Here is a 14,615-nt window from a genome sequence, read left to right on the forward strand (position 1 = left end):
GATGAATGAAGATGCACAGAGGCATATTAGAGAAGAACAGGACATACATCTTTGTTCCATGATGTCAGATGCAAAATTGAGTTGTTTAAAAACTTACTCTCAAATACAGGCACAAAAGTCATGGAATAGGAGTCGTGATGAACTTGGACAAGCCAAGAATGGAGGTTTTCACCTGAAATTGTAAATAAACATGCTTCGGGGGGGGGGCGGGGATTTTAAAAACCTTTTTATGGCACAGTAAAACAGATCTAGAAATCCACACAAATCAAGTGGAGGGTTAGATAAATTATTTTAAGGTGAGTAACCTTGTAACCCCCTCCCCAGGTCAAGAAATTAAACTGCCAGCTATCTCAGAATTCCCTCCATGTGCCCTATCCTAATGGCAGCCCCTTCCTTCTCCTCCAAGCAAGTATCTATCCCTAGACACTACAGTTTATTCTTGTCCATTTAAGAAAATTTAATATGTCTGTCAAATCTCTTTTAATCTATAGGTTTCCCCTCCATCTTTTTCCTTTCTCTACAATTTATCTGTTGAAGAACTCAGGCTGTCTGGCAGTCCAGGTTTTACTGAGAATGCCAACTCCTGCATTCTCGTGGTGCAGTTCAACCATGTTACTCTGCCTTCTGGGTTTCCTGCAAATTGGCAGCTGGATCCAGAGACTGGATTGGAGTCAGGCTCAACCCTATCTCAGGACATAATTGATGTGTTCTTTCATCAGGGGGCACATCATGTCTGGGTTTCACTCTTTTTTTATGACAGCAGCTGTTAGTGTTCCCTGAGTATATCTACACATTGTGAGTTGCAAAAAGGTGATATTTTAATCCAATATTTCTTTTTCAACTATTGATTGGGATATTTTTATAAAATGATACTTCTCCTCATCTATTATCTGGTTGCCCAATAGAACATTTCATATAGGAAAAGAGGAACAAATGCCTAATTATTTTCTTGTTCTTTGCCAGTTTTTAAGATAATGAGTTTTGTCCTTTTCATCTCTAACAACCAATGAGTTGATTTTAAAGATACCATTATGAACTATGGACTTTAAACATATTTGATGGTTTTTAATGCATTTCAGTGAGTATCCTAATTGACATTCAAATTTCCCCATCTTTACCAAGTAGGAACATCTAAAATCAACTCCTGAATCCTTTTGGCATTGCTCTACTAGTATTTTCTAGTGTTTTTGCTATCTGATATGATCCCAAGCCTGGGATCAGCCATTTTTTTAAATTGAGAAATGGTATTTCAAGACAATAATCAGGGTCCTAGGGATGTTTATTGCTACTGGGTTGGTCATTGTTTCTATGATTTTTAGTGGACAGAGTTAAGTAACTCACACACACACACACACACACACACACATAGCTACACACATAAACAAGATATCTCATGAATTCATACTGCTATTTCCCATTCAGATTCAGGACTATAGGAATTTTATGTAACTTCGCCTATATTATATCTCTAACTTCTTTCCTCTAGGAAAGGACACAAGGGATGGTATAACTAGAATAACCCATAATTCCTCATTTACTTAATCCAGAATTACACAGCAAAAGGTCTCATCATAATAATGTGACTACTACCACAACCAATTAATTATTGAGAGTGGCTGAAATTTTTGCATTTGCTTTCCCCATTCAACCCCAGTTTTTTTTTTTTTTTTAATAGCTGTATTATATCTACATTGTCATGTTTTCATTTAGGCTGCTGTAGGGGAATACCATAGACTGAGTGCCTTATAAACAACAGACATTTATTTCTCACAGTTCTGGAGTTTGGAATTCCAAGATCAAGGCACCAGCAGATCAGTGCCTGGTGAGGGTTTGCTACCTAGTTCATAGATGGCTATCTTCTTGCTGTGTCCTCACATAGCAGAAGGGGAGCTCTCTGGGGTCTCTTTTAGGAGGGTACTAATTCCACTCATGCCGGCAGAGGTGTCCCACAGGCACTCATCTCCAAATATCATCACATTGGGGATTAGGTTTCAGCAATATGACTTTTGGAGGGATATAAACATTCAGTCTGTAACAGAGCATAAAACCAGTACTCTTTTTAACACTCATTTGGTCTTTTAAAATATAACAGCTTAATTGAAACATAATTCATGTAATTTTATTTTTTTATTTTTTATTTTTTTTAATTTTATTATGTTATGTTAGTCACCATACTATACATCATTGGTTTTTGATGTGGTGATCCACGTTCCATTGATACCCTTTTAAAGTATGCAATGCAGTAGTTTTTAATGTGCTCATAAAGGTATGCAACCACCTTTAACGAATTTTAGTACATTTTCATCAACTGAAAAAAGAAACCTGTACCCATTAGCAGAAACTCCCATTTCTCCTTTCCCCCAGCCCTTGGCAACCACTAAGCTATTGTCTGTTTCAATGGATTTGACTCTTCTGGACATTTTGTATTGGTGGAATGATACAATACGTGATCTTTTTTGATTGGCTCGTTTCACATAGCATAATGTTTTCAAAGTTCCTCTCTACTGTAGCACTTATCAGTACAACATTCCTTTTTATGGCTAAAAATGATGTCACTGTTTGGATATACCACATTTTGTTTGTGCAGTCATCAGATGGGGCTTTTTAGGTTGTTGCCATTTTTTGGTAACAGTGCATAACAACACTGCTATCAATGTTCGTGTACAAGTTTTTGTGTAAAAAATACGTTTTTGGTTTCTCTTGGGTATATACTTATGAGTGGAATTGCTGAGTCATATGGTAACTTTAAGCTGAACATGTTGAGAAACTGGCAAGTGGTTTTCCAGAGTGGCTGCACCATTTATATTCCCACCTGCATGGACAATGCTTCCATTTCTCCATAACCTTGCCGAGAGCTGTTACTGTCCGCCAGTTTGATAATAGCCTTTTTAGTGGCTACGAAGTGGTATCTCATTGTGGCTTTGATCTGCATTTCCCTAACTTCTGATGATGTTGAACATATTTTCATGCACTTATTGGTCACCTCTATATGTTCTCTGGAGAAATTTCAGTTCAGACCCTTTGCTCCTTTTTCAACTGGGTTGTTTTGTTATTGTTGAGCTGCAAGAGTTTTAAAAACATATATGTATTCTGGGCATTAGACTCTTACCAGATATATGATTTATAAACCCTTTTCCTCTTTCTGTGGATTGTCTTTTCATTTTCTTGATCTGTCTTTTGAACAATTTTAAATTTTGATGGTGTCCAATGTATCTATGCTTTCTTTGGTGCTTGTGCTTTAGATGTCATTGTTAAGAAACCATTGCCTCATTCAAGGTCATATAGATGGATAGCTGTGATTTCTCAAAGCATTTCATAGTTTTAGTTCTTATATTTAGGCCTTTGATGCATTTTTTTCACAGCTAGAGAGCTTTATTTTTATTTTTTAACATACAGTCTTATATTAGTTTCGGGTATACAATATAGTGATTCAACAATTCCATATATTACTCAGTGCTCATCATGGTAAGTGTACTCTTAATCTCCATCACCTATTTCACCCCTCACCCACCTCCCCTCTGCTAACCATCTGTTCTCTATAGTTAAGAGTCTGTTTCTTGGTTTGTCTCTTTTTTTCCATTTGTTCATTTGCTTGTTTTTTAAATTCTACACGAGTGAAATCATGTAGCATTTGTCTTTCTCTGACTGATTTATTTCACCTAGCATACTCTCTAGCTCCATCCATGCTGTTGCAAATGGCAAGATTTCATTCTTTTTATGGCTGAATAATATTCCATTGTATATATATACCACATCTTTATCCATTTATCTATTGATGGACACTTGAGCTGCTTCCATAATTTGACTATTGTAAATAATACTTCAATAGAAAAAGGGGTGCATGTATCCTTTTGAATTAGTGTTTTTGTATTCTTTGGGTAAATACTCATTAGTGTGATTACTGGATCATACGGTAGTTCTATTTTAAATTTTTTGAGGAACCTCCATACTGTTTTCCACAAGTGTTGGTGAGGACATGCTAAAAAAGGCTCCCTCATGCACTGTTGGTGGGAATGCAAACTGTTGCCCCTTTGATGCATTTTTGAGTTATGTTTTATATATGGTATGAGATAAGGGTCCTCATTTAGTCTTAGTTCTAAGAGGAACTATATATTTAATGCTCATTACCTGTACTTATGTTAATGTCTCTCTAGTTATTTTGGTTCTTTGAAGTTCATGAATTAATAAGTTTCTTCAGGAAGGGCTAATGGAAATGATATTCCCTGAGTTTTTGCACACTGATGATAGTTTGTTCAGTTTTATCAGATATAAAATCCTTGGGTGACATTTCCTTTTCTGATTATCTCAAAATTGCTTCTATTATTTTTTTGGTACAATGAATTAATGCCAAATATTTTATTTCCCATATGAGCCACTTGGTTTTTTGGCTTCAGTACCCGAAGGATTTCTTCTTTTTCTTTAGAGTACAGTAATTTAAATACAGTTTATCTTCGTCATGACCATTATGAAGGATATGATCCTTCAACATGCAATTTCAAGCCTAAAAATTTTCAGGATTACTTTATTGAATTATAGTTTTTAATATTTGTTCTGTTCCCTTGCTTTAGTTTCCTTTATTTAGGAACTCCTTTTAGCCATATGTTGGCTCTTCTTTAATACTCCTTAATATATGCTACTGTTCATAAATCTTTTTAAACTCTTTTATGTATAATTTAAAAAATTCTTTTTCCCTTTTTATCACTCTTAGCTTATTATAAATTGTGTTTATTCACTTTTGTACTTATAGTTTAGCTTCTATTACTGAAACCCTTTCTTCCTTCTCTGTTATACATTTAAGTCCATAATCCATTTTTAGTTAATTTTTGCAAAAAGTTGAAGTCCATCTTTTTTTTTTGCTTATAGATGTCCAATTGTTCCAATACCATGTATTGAAAAGGCTATCCTTCCTTCTTCATTGAATTGCTTGTACATCTTTCTCAAAAATCAGTTGCACATATTTTTGCAGTCTATTCTGAGTTCTCTATTTAGTTCCACTGATCTATGTGTTTATCCCTCTGCCAAAACCACAATATCTCTTTTTTTCTTCCAAGATTTTATTTAAATTCAAGTTAGTTATAGTATTAGTTTCAAAAGTAGAATTAATGATTCATCGCTTACATATAACACCCAGTGCTCATTACATCAAGTGCCCTCCTTAATGCCCATCACCCATTTAAACCATCCCCTTACCCACCTCCCCTCCAGCAACCCTCAGTTTGTTCTCTATAAGTAAGGGTCTCTTATACTTTGCCTCTCTCTGTTTTTATCTTATTCTATTTTTCCTTCCCTTCCCCTATGTTCATCTGTTTTGTTTCTTAAATTCCACATATGAGTGAAATCATATGGTATTTGTCTTTCTCTGACTTATTTCTCTTAGCATAATACCCTTTAGTTCCAGCCACATCATTGCAAGTGGCAAGATTCCATTCTTTTTGATATCTGAGTAATATTCCATTGTATGTATATACCACATCTTCTTTATCCATTCATCAGTTGATGGATGGACATTTTGGCTCTTTCCATAATTTGGCTATTGTTGATAAAGCTGCTATTAACATTGGAGTGCATGTGCCCCTTTGAATCAGTATTTTTGTATCCTTTAGATAAATACTTAGTAGTGCAGTGGCTGGGTCATAGGGTAGCTCTATTTTTAACTTTTGAGGAACCTCATTACTGTTTTCCAGAGTGGCTGCCCCAGTTTGCTTTCTCACCAACAGTGTAAGGGGGTTCCTCTTTCCCCACATCCTTGCCAATATCTGTTATTTCCCGGTTGTTAATTTTAGCCATTCTGACCGGTGTGAGGTGGTATCTCATCATGGTTTTTAATTTGTATTTCCTTGATGATTAACAATGTTAAGCATTTTTTCATGTGTCTGTTAGCCATTTGTATGTCTTCTTTGGAGAAATGTCTTCTCATGTCTTCTGTTCTTTCTTAACTGGATTATTTATTTTCTGGGTGTTGAGTTTGATAGGTTCTTTATAGGTTTTGGATACTAGCCCTTTATCTGATATATCATTTGCAAATATCTTTTCCCATTCTATAGGTTGCCTTTTAGTTTTGTTGACTATTTCCTTTGCTGTGCAGAAGCTTTTTATCTTGATGAAGTCCCAATAGTTCACGTTTGCTTTTGTTTCCCTTGCCTCCAGAGATGTATCTAGCAAGAAGTTGCTATGGCTGAGGTCAAAGAGGTTGCTGCCTGTGTTCTCCTCTAGGATTTTGATGGGTTCCTGTCTCTCATTTAGGTCTTTCATCCATTTTGAGTTTATCTTTGTGTATAGTATAAGAAAGTGGTCCAGTTTCATTCTTCTGCATGTTGCTGTCCAATTTTCCCTACACCATTTGTTGAAGATTCTTTTTTCCATTGGATATGCTTTAATGCTTTGTTGAAGATTAGTTCACCATATAGTTGTGGGTCCATTTCTGGGTTATCTATTCTGTTCCATTGATCTGTGTGTCTCTTTTTGTGCCAGTACCATACTGTCTTGATGATTACAGTTTTGTAATACAGCTTTATTTCTCTTTCTGCTGCTTCATTATTGGTGTATAGAAATGCAACAGATTTCTGTATGTTGATTTTATATCCTCCAACTTTGCTGAATTCTTGTATCAGTTCTAGCAATTTTTTTGTGGTGTCTTTTGGGTTTTCTACTTAGAGTATCATGTTTTCTGCAAAGAGTGAATGTTTGACATCTTCCTTGCTGATTTGGATGACTTATTTCTTTTTGTTGTCTGATTGCTGAGGCTAGGATTTCTAGTACTATTGTACATCCCCATTGTACATATCTAGTACATCCCCATTGAGGATGATGTTAGCTATAGGTCTTCCATATACGGCCTTTATGAAGTTGAGGTATGTTCCTTCTAACCCTACTTTCTAGAGGGTTTTTATCAAGAGAGGATGCTGTATTTTGTCAAATGCTTTTTCTGCATCTATTGAGAGGATCATATGGTTCTCATCCTTTCTTTTATTAATGTGGTTTATCATGTTGATTGATTTGCAGATACTGAACCACCCTTCAGCCCAGGAATAAATACCACTTGATCATCTTTGTAATGTACTGTTGGATTTGATTAGCTAGTATCTTGTTGAGAAATTTTGCATCCATTTTTTAAATGCTGTACCTTTTATTCCTGTGACTTATTCATTCCATAACTATAAGCTTGTATCTCCCACTCCCCTTCACTCATTTTGCACATCCGCTCATCCTCCTCCTCTCTGGCAACTATCAGTTTGTTCTCTGTATTTATGGGTCTGTTTCTGCTTTTTGTTTGCTTGCTTTTATTTGTTTTGTTTTTTAGGTTCCACAAGTAAGTGAAATCATACGGTATTTGTCTTTCTCTGACACTTAGCATAACACCTTCTAGGTCCATCCATGTTATTGCAAATGGCAAGATTTCATTCTCTTTTTATGGCTGAGTCATATTTCATAATGAGAAAATAAGGAAGTAATTCCATTTACAATTGCACCAAAAGGAATAAAAATTATTAAAATTATTAAATTGAATTTAACCAAGGAGGTGAAAGACCTGTATTCTGAAAAGTATAAAACATTGATGAAAGAAATTGAAGATGACACAAACAAGTGGAAATATATTCCATGCTCATGGAATGGAAGAATTAATATTGTTAAAATGTCTATATTACCCAAAGCAATCTACAGATTCAATGCAATCCCTATCAAAATACCAACTGCATTCTTCACAGAACTGGAATAAGTAATTCTAAAATTTGTGGAACCACAAAAAACCCTGAATAGCCAAAGCAATCTTGAGAAAGAAGAACAAAGCTGGAGTTATCACAATTCCTGATTTCAAGATGTACTACAAATTTGTAGTAGTCAAAACAGTATGGTGCTGGCACAAAAATAGACACATAGATCATTGGAGCAGAACAGAGAGCCCAGAAATGAATGATACTAACATTTAAATCAGTGGACTTTGAGTAAAGCAGATTACCCCTTCATAATGTGGGTGGGCTTCATCCAATCAGTTGAGGTCTTGGTAGAACAAAGGCTGACTTTCCTGAGCAAGAAGGAATTCTGCCAGCTGATAGCCTTTGGACTCAAATTACAACTCTTCCCTGGGTCTCCAGCCTGCTAGCTTACCCTGCAGATTTTGGACTTACCAATCCTCCACAATGTGTGAGCCACTTTTTTAAAACAAATCTCTCTCTCTCTGTATACCTCCTATTAGTTCGGTTTCTCTGGAGAACTCTGATTTATACAATCATCATTTTGTAATTTTCGGCATACAGATTTTTTTTTTTTAAAGATTTTATTTATTTATTTGACAGAGAGAGATACAGCGAGAGATGGAACACAAGCGGGGGGAGAGGGAGAGGGAGAAGCAGGCCTCCCGCCGAGCAGGGCGCCTGATGCGGGGCTCGATCCCAGGACTCTGGGATCATGACCTGAGCTGAAGGCAGACGCTTAACAACTGAGCCACCCAGGCACCCCTCGGCATACAGATTTTTTTACCTTTTTTTTTTAAAGGGTTTTATTTATTTATTTGGCAGAGAGAGTGCACACAAGCTGGGGGAGCTGCAGAGGGAGAGGGTGAAGCAGACTCCCTGCTGAGTAGGGAGCCTAATGTGGGGCTCGATCCCAGGACCCTGGGATCATGATCTGAGCCAAAGGCAGACACTTAACTGACTGAGCCACCCAGGCGCCCCTGCCTTTTTGTAAGTATAATTAATACACAGTGTTATATTACTTTCAGATCCTTTATCTTTTTGTTAAATGTATACTTAAGTACTTCATTTTCTTTGGAGTTATTGTAAATGATATTGTGTATTCTGTTTTTAATTTCAGTTTTTTTTAAAAGATTTTATTCATTTATTCAACAGAGAGAGACACAGCAAGAGAAGGAACACAAGCAGGGGGAGCAGGAGAGGGAGAAGCAGGCTCCCCACCGAGCAGGGAGCCCGACCTGAGGCTCGATCCCAGGACTCCGGGACCATGACCCAAGCCAAAGGCAGATGCCCAATGACTGAGCCACCCAGGCGCCCTTAATTTCAGTTTCTATGTGTTCATTACTAGTTATAGAAATGCAGTTGATTTCTGTGTGTTGATTTTGCAGTCTGTGGACTTGCTGAACTTGCTATGAGTCTTCTACCCAGAAGATTCCTTGGGATTTTCTACATTGGCAACCCTATCATCTGCAAATAAGAACAAATTTATTTATTCCTTTCCAGTTTATATGCCTTTTATTTCTTTTTCTTGCCATATTGCAGTGGTCAGAACCTCCTGCAAATCATGTTGAATACAGTGAGAATGGATATTCTTCCTTTATTCCTGATCTTTGAAGGAAAGCACTCAGTCTTCCATCATTAAGTATGATGTTAACCTTTAGGTTTTTTTGTAGATGGTCTTATCAAGTAGAGTTTTCTTTTTATTTCCATCTTTTCTGGGTTCTGTTCCTTCTTTTCTGTATTTTGTAATTTTGATTTATGTTTTTCTTGCATTGTTTTTAAATGTCTATCACCTTGTTTTCAAATAGTAAGTTACTATTTTGATCTATTTTGTGGTTATATCTGTAGGTATGCTTTTATTGCTTATAGGGATGTTATTCTGCTCCTTATTCTCTTTTTTGAATATCCTCTTTAAGAATCTAGTTCTTCTTCACCCCTATGAGAAAAGAGTAGGAAAGGGACTTTCACATCCTTTCCAGGGCAGGGGATCATTATAATCAAGTCTGGAACCTCCTAGAAAATGGTTTTGGACCTGCCTTTGAGATGTGAGAAAAGACCTAGAGGAGAGATAAAGTTTGCATAGATGATGAAGGTCATTCTCAGCAGGAATGGCTTACTAATGTCCAGAAGCTAAAAAAGGAAAGGCCAGGGAAACATGTTGGGGAGGGCAGAGAGAGAAGTTGGGTTTGCTGGGTGGTCTGGGCTGCAACTTAGACTTACTTGCACGCAGGATACAGCTTAGTTGCATGAAAAAGGCCAACAAATCCCTGAAGAATTACATCTCAGCAATGTACTGTTGCTGTGAAAAGTGGGCCCAATCATGTAATTGACACCAAAGATTAGTGACTCCTAATGTTTATTTTCCCAAAGACTTCCCATTTATTCAACAGTGTTTCATATTTGTTTCCTACTTAAAAAAAAAAAAAAAAGCTATTCAAGTAGTTCTGGTTGAAGGTGACTCTCATACTTCAAAACCAAATGACAAATTTTACTTCATTATTTCCTGTTCAGTTGCCGGATGAGAATTCTTAAGTTTCATGTGGCTTGACTCATAATTTTGATACATTTTCCCCAAAGGCAAAACATCACTTTCATGTATAATTTTGTTTGAGTCAGTATGTATGAATATGAGTAACTGCTTATTCTAATGAAATCATTACAATATTTGTTCTAATAATCTGATTTAATAGTGCTAGTTGGGTTAATTTAAGTGGAACTTACTTCTTAGCCTCTTTGTACTCCCTGATTAATCCAGCACCATTTATTTCTCCGGGGCTTCTCATAAAATTCTAGTCAGTAGCTCAGAAGTATTAAAAACTTCAATTTTAACACAAAGTGTAGGATATAGAATTCAATTGAATAAATGGTAATCTAATACCACTATCTGCTAAGGACTATGCCAGGTGCATTAGGGGATTGCAAGCATGAATGAAACCGTGTTTCTGTCTGTAAGGAACTCATTACTAATGGAATAATGTCACCCAGCATTCATAAAGTGCTTTAATGTTTGCAAAATACTTTTATATATTCACGATCTAATTTAAATCTCATCACAGAGCCTATGAGGTATCATTAAGTGTTTCAAGACCTGTCAAAATTAGATCTCTTTCCTCCATGTACTAAATTGTCCTTCAATTAGTTTATTAACTGTAGAACACTTTGGGTATTGACATCTTAATGTTGTCTTCTTATCCATGAACACAGTGCCTTTCCATTTATTTAGGCTTTCTTTGATTTCTTTCAGCAATATTCTGAGCTGAAAGGTTTGTAGAATTTTCAGTGTACCAGTCTTTCACCTCTGGTTAAATTTATTCTTAGATAGCAATGAGATAGACATTTTATAACCCAATGAACAGAGACAAGTCAAAGTTTTCCTACATGCATTATTGTCTGTTAAACTCCAGAGTTGCCCACACTGGCTTCCAACACTGCAGTTATAATTATCTAAACAAATCTGCTCCAGAGCTGGTGATGACCAGAGGACACAGGAGAACAAGTCAAAGTTACTGATTTTCAATTCTGTATGTAGAATAGGAATTACTGGTCATGTGATAATTCTATGTTTAGCTGTGAGGAACTGCCAGAATGTTTTCTATCTGCACTATTTTACATTACCACTAGCAATGAACAAGGGTTCCAATTTCTCTACATCCTTTCCAACATTTGTTATTTGCAGGATTTTTTTTATTACTATGATAGTCATCCTAGTGGATGTGAAGTGGTATTTTATTGTATTTTTTGCTCATTGTGGTAAAATATATATAATGTAAAATTGGCCATTTTAACCATTTTTAAGTGTATAATTCGGTGGCATTAACTACATTCACATTGTTGTGCAATCATTGCCACATCCATCTCTAGAACTTTTTCATCTTCAATTGAAACTCTGTCCTCATTAAACACTAATTCCCCATTTTCCCCTCCTCCCTGGCAACCACCGTTCTGCTTTCTGTCTCTATGAACATGACTGCTATATAAGTGGATTCATACAATGTTTGCCCTTTTGTGACTGTCTTATTTCACTCAGTGTAATGTGCTCAAGTTTCATCCATGTTGTAGCATGTGTTAGAATTTCCTTCCTTTTTAAGACTGAATAATATTCCATTGTATATATGTGCCACATTTTGCTTATCCATTTGTCCTTTGATGGACACCTGAGTTGTTTCTGCATTTGGCTATTGTGAATAACACTGCTATAATCGTGGAAGGGCAGAAATCTCTCTAAATCCTTGTTTTTAATCCTTTTGGATATATACTCAGAAGTAGAATTGCTGGATTAAATGGTAGGTTTTTTTAGAAGGTTTTATTTATTTATTTGTCAGAGAGAGAGAGAGAGAGACAGACAGCACAAGCAGGGGGAGCATCAGGCAGAGGGAGAAGCAGGCTCCCTGCTGAGCAAAGAACCTGATGTGGGACTTGATCCCCGGACCCTGGGTTCACGACCTGAGCCAAAGGCAGATGTTTAACTGACTGAGCCACCCAGGCATCCCTTAAATGGTAATTCTGTGTTTAATTTTTTGAGGCACTTCCATGCTATTTTCCATAATGGCTGCACCATTTTACATTCTCACCAGCAGTGTGCAAGAGTTCCAATTTCTCTGTATTCTCACCAACACTTGCTATTTTCTGTTTTTTAAATTAATTAATTTTTATTTAAAAAATATTTATTTTAGAGAGAGAGAGAGAGAGAGTCAGGGGAGGGGCAGAGGGAGAGACCCTTCAAGCAGACTCCCTGCTGAGTGCAGAGCTGGACACAGGGCTTGATCTGACAACCTATGAGATCACGACCTGAGCCAAAACCAAGAGTTGGACACTTAACTGACTAAACCACCCAGGCACCCCAATTAATTATTTTTTAAAACAGCCACCCTAATGGATGCCAAGTGGTATCACATTGTGGTTTTCATTTTCATTTCCCTAATCAGCAATGTTGAGCATCTTTTCATGTGTATGGGCCATTTGTATATCTTCTTTGGAGAAATGTCCACTCAAGTCATTTGCCCATGTTAAATTGGGTCATTTGTCTGTGTGTGTGTGTGTTTTAAAGATTTTATTTATTTAATTGACACAGAGAGAGAGGACAGCAGGGGAAAGAGCAGGCAGAGGGAGAGGGAGAAGCAGACTCCCCACTGAGCAGGGAGCCTGATGTGGGGCTCGATCCTACGACCCTGGGATCATGACCTGACCTGAAGGCAGATGCTTAACCCACTGATCCACCCAGGTGCCCCATGTTTGTCTCTATGTTTTTCAGTTGTGGGAGTTGTTTATATATTCTGGATATTGAATCCTTGTCAGATACATAATTTGCAAATATTTCTTCTCATTCTATAGCTTGTCTTGTTACTTACTTGATAGCATTCTTTGATGCACAAAAAAATTTTAATTTTGATGTACAGATTGTCTATTCTTTCTTTGTAGCTCATGGTTTTGGTGTCATATCTAAGATTCCATAGCCAAATCCAAAGTCATGAAGATATACACCTATGTTGTTTTCTAAAAGTTTTATGGTTTTTGCCCTCATATCTAGATCTTTGATCCATTTTGAGTTAATTTTTGTACACAGTGTGAGGTTGGGGTCCAACTTCTTTCTTTTGCATGTGAAAATACAGTTGTCCCAGCCCTATCTGTTGAAGAGACTATTCTTTCTCCATTGAATAGACTTGGCACCCAAATGAAAACTCAGTTGACCTAAGATAGATGGATTTATTTCTGGACGCTCAATTCTATTCTAATGATCTATCCATCCGTATGTCTGTACCATACTGTTTTGATTATTATAGCTTTGTAGTAAGTTTTAAATCTGGAAGTGTGAGTCTTTCCACCTGTTTCTTCTTTTTTCAAGACTGGCTATTTGGGGCCATTGCAATTCCATCTGAATTTGAGGATTGGCTTTTCCATTTCTGCAAAAAAAGTCTATTGGAATTTTGATATGGATTGCATTGTATCTGTAGAACACTTTGGGTATTGACATCTTAGTATAAAGTCTTCCTATCCATGAACACAGTGTCTTTCCATTTATTTAGGTCTTTAATTTCTTTCAGTCATGTTTTGTGCTTTTCAGTGTACAAGTCTTTCATCTCCTTAAATTTCCCAGGTGTGTTATTCTTTTAGATGCTATCGTAAATGGAATTGCTTTCTTGTTTTTCAGACTGTTCATTGCTGGTCTATAGAAACACAAATGATTTTAGTGTGTTGATTTTATATCCTACAACTTTGCTGAATTTATTACTGCTAGTAGCTTTCTTGTGGATTCTTTGGGACTTTCTATAAATATAGGATCATATCATTCTGCAAATAGAGATAGTTTTAATTCTTCCTTTCCAGTTTGGATGCCTTTTATTTCTTTTTCTTACATAATTGCTCTGGCTAGAATTTCTAGTACAATGTTGAATAGGAATGTTGAATGTAGACATCCTTATCTCATTCCTGATCTTGGGGGAAAGCTTTCAGTCTTTCACCATTGCGTATGGTGTTAGCTATGGGTTTTTCACAAAGGCCCTTTATCATGTTGAGGAAGTTAAAGTGAATTTTTAAGATGCTATTCATAGAAATAATGTGAGGCCTGGGATAAGGTTATCATTCTCCAGAGGTGATTTGCTATTGCTTTTGCCAGCTCCTTATGGCCTAAGCAATGAAGGATTACTTTAAGTCAAATTCAGGGTTTGGGATTTCTGGGCTTCTGCAATTAGAGGAAAGGCTAGCTTATTCCTTACTCCCTGGGTGCAGCTATCTGGGGTTCCATCACAAAGCAGGGGACTGGTGTACTGGGTCCTTATTTCTGAGGGCCCTGGACTCAAAATTTATCTTTCTAACCCTGTTTGTCTGCTAAAGCCAGAAATGCAAGTGACCAGGGCAGGAGATTCCGATGGGGTGCACACACCTCTGATTCCTTCTCCTCTTGAACCTTGGCCTAGTGTTTCCGCA

General features: G+C 36.7%; 1 long non-coding RNA gene across 2 annotated transcripts in view; it reads right to left on the bottom strand.

The window, feature by feature from the left end:
- The window catches only part of LOC123860949 (uncharacterized), an 86,050-nt gene that overhangs the window by 66,529 nt on the left and 4,906 nt on the right, over positions 1 to 14,615 (bottom strand). The gene's annotated exons all lie outside the window — the stretch shown is intronic.

The sequence above is a fragment of the Mirounga angustirostris genome, unplaced genomic scaffold (assembly GCF_029215605.1).
Source record: "Mirounga angustirostris isolate CCGP_5_RB_7025 unplaced genomic scaffold, mMirAng1.0.hap1 SCAF_9, whole genome shotgun sequence".
Taxonomy (NCBI): Eukaryota; Metazoa; Chordata; class Mammalia; order Carnivora; family Phocidae; genus Mirounga; species Mirounga angustirostris.